The following is a 3263-nucleotide window of genomic DNA, read 5'->3' as shown; positions in this document are numbered from 1 at the left end:
ATATAATCAAATTACATGACATATGCAATTTGTAAACTACTCTTGTATATTTGTCACACTCGTTTGACATGGCAAGGCAGGTGATTGGGAATGATGACTGGACATGACGATGAAGAAGGACGCATACGCACGACATCACGAAACCGGGGTTTAATACGTGATGAACAGGACAGGGAAGACATCCAGTAACACGTAACAATGACCCGACAGCGAACAGACACAAACAGTGGTGGCCTAGCAGTTAAGGAAGCGGCCCCGTAATCAGAAGGTTGTTGGTTCGAATCCCGATCCGCCAAGGTGCCAATGAGGTGCCACTGAACAAGGCACCGTCCCCACACACTGCTCCCCGGGGCCTGTCATGGCTGCCCACTGCTCACTCAGGGTGATGGTTAAATGCAGAGGACAAATTTTACTGTGTGCACCGTGTGCTGTGCTGCTGTGTATGACATGTGACAATCACTTCACTTCAACAGGGCCGCTTTACACGATCAAACACAGGTGAACATGATCAGGAAACCTTACACAGGACGAACGTGAAACTCCTCTTCCAGACTGGATCGTGACAATATTGTTTACTATTAATTGTCTAAATTTCCGTTTTTTATTATAACTGTTGACCGTGTCAGGCCCCTGTTTTTCTCTCCAGCCATGCCAAAATGTCTTTCTTATCAGCCACGAAATCGCAGCCAATCTTGCCTAATATTATGAATGCTGGAGGAATAATAATGGGCTCATGAGAGGGATAAATCATTTCAATTCGCACAATTCCATTTCCACACAGGGCATTCCGTGCATTTGGCCGCCGACACCAAGTTGAAACGTTGCGCTTCATTTTTCATCTGCTCACTGAAGCAACACAAACATTTTTTTTTCATATTTCTCCTGGTGTCCAGCTATAGTTAAGATTATTCCCTGAAGCTAGCCGGTGTGCCCCTTTCTGGCGGATGAAAGTGCACCAGTGGAAAGACTAGTAATGCACCTCACTTCAGAATGCATTGGTGCTGCTCATATATCCACCTTGTGTTACTGTTGAAGGTTCACGAACACGGTGCTCGCTGCAGTTCAAATTGCAACAATTCCATTCAGTAATCTAGACATAACACATATTCATAATTTAAGAATATATGACCAGGCACTGCTTCAAAAATAATTAATACAACTTGTAACTGTCCTTAAATATATTAAGATTTTGGTGGCTGCATAACTGTAAAAAAAAAGAGTAAAAAAAAATCCAAAGAAAAATATATCTTGTGACTTTTTAATCAGGTGTCTTTTTTGCTGCTGTTTTATTTCACTTCCAATAGTCCAAAAAATATTTATTCTCTCCTTTGAAATAGAAGATGAAACTGTCACAAGGACAATTCATTTTTATGTCCCAATTGACATTCCATTGGGGAGCAGCAAAGCACCTGCAAAGTGCAAAGCAGGCCATTGGAAAGAAGCGTATTATCTGAAACTGCAATGCATGTAAAGGTCAGAAGAGTCACACGACATTTTAAAATACAGATTGATTGATCCGATCAATCGTCATGACCATTGTAATGAAAACACCTTCATTTCGTGATTATTTCTGAATGCGTTTTGAAAAAGGTTGCGCATTCCATGTAGTGCAGCCATAATAAAGTGTAATTATTGTTCTTGCCGGGAGACTGAAAGGATGAAAAGAAAGGTTTCCTGCAGCGGGGTTCCCACCGTCGAGGCGCAATCTCGGAGCCGGGCGCTCGTTTAATCTTGGGAAAGAGCCGAGCTGCTGTTCAAAGCCTGAAAATGTTTGCACGATGCATTCTGTCTTGGGGGGGAAGAGCAGCGGAGGGTGGCGGCTTCACATTTCCGAAGCGGCACGGCTCTACTCTCCAATTAGCGAGTCTCTAACGCACATCCGAAGGGTCTGGCTCTGACTTGAGGGTCCACGGTGAAGGGTTCCAGGAGAAGTGGGGGGCTCAGTTTGGCCAACAGTATATGACGCACGACAAATTGATTACTGAGTTATACACACATTATAACATATCACGGCACTTTGCCGCTGCAACAAATTTGTATTTAATGAAGCGCATTCTAATTAGAAGTGTGGTTAGGTATCTGTGACTTTGGGCCATATGGGATTGGCTAATGAGAAAATGTGTCACAGAGGGCATATAGAGCCCCACGATGACGACTGCTGGGTACGTGAGACATTAGCTTTAACAAGGCTTTGCCTAATTTGTTTTTTCCTGCATATATAATTTGCATTGTGCACCAAAGCCATGAAACAGTGCAATTAGCATGAGTGTTTCATCAAGTCACGTGACCTCAGTTGTGACCATAACATTTACTACGTCATCGTTTTTGCATATTTATTTCTCTAAACCTTAGTTAAACTTTGCTGAAATTGACCAGAACTTGATTTGTGTGTTCTAAAGCAAGAACTCAAGAGCATCCCATCCGAAACTGAAAGTGAAGTGATTGTCACTTGTGATACACAGCAGCACAGTAAAATTTGTCCTCTGCATTTAACCCGTCACCCTGAGTGAGCAGTGGGCACCATGACAGGCGCCCGGGGAGCAGTGTGTGGGGACGGTGCTTTGCTCAGTGGCACCTCAGTGGCACCTTGGCGGATCGGGAATCGAACCGGAAACCTTCTGATTACGGGGCCACTTCCGCTACGCCACCGCTGGTGGTCTGTCTGTGGTTCTTGCTCATGCGGTTTTGAGGCAAATAAAGAAAAATGTTACTACTGAGAATACCGGAAAAGCAGAAAAAAACTGAATGACAACTATTCAGTTGAAAGGACGTAAAATGTCCTGGACAGTCCTGGTGTCCGAAGTAAATGTGCATGTGTTTATTTTACTGACGGCAGTAAAACGCTATTCCAACGTCAGCCTAAACGAACACTCTTTCTTCTGGGTGACGACCATATGTTCGAGCAGCTGGTCGACCCCAACCTGGTAAAAAAAAAGTGTCACCAGCAGATCCTTGGGCCAGTTTGGTCCAGGCAGCGGGGAGGGGGATTCACACGTGTCTCTGGCAGCTTCTCCCAGACCCTCTGAACAACAGTGCAAGGAACACGAGTTTCTTCACCTCAGAGTCTTCTACTTCCCTGCACGCAACATTCACGTTTTACTTTTCTTCTTTCCAAATGCAATTCCTGCATTGAGAACAAAAAGACCAGATCACTTGGAAATAAACTGTCACACAACAACCGATCATCACAAGAAATGAAAGCCATAGAGGGAGAGAGGGCAGGAGAACACACAACCCACGGCGGGTGCTATTGGTAAAAAAAC

This window comes from Denticeps clupeoides, chromosome 14, assembly GCF_900700375.1.
Source record: "Denticeps clupeoides chromosome 14, fDenClu1.1, whole genome shotgun sequence".
Classification (NCBI taxonomy): domain Eukaryota; kingdom Metazoa; phylum Chordata; class Actinopteri; order Clupeiformes; family Denticipitidae; genus Denticeps; species Denticeps clupeoides.
This window is presented reverse-complemented; position numbering follows the sequence as displayed.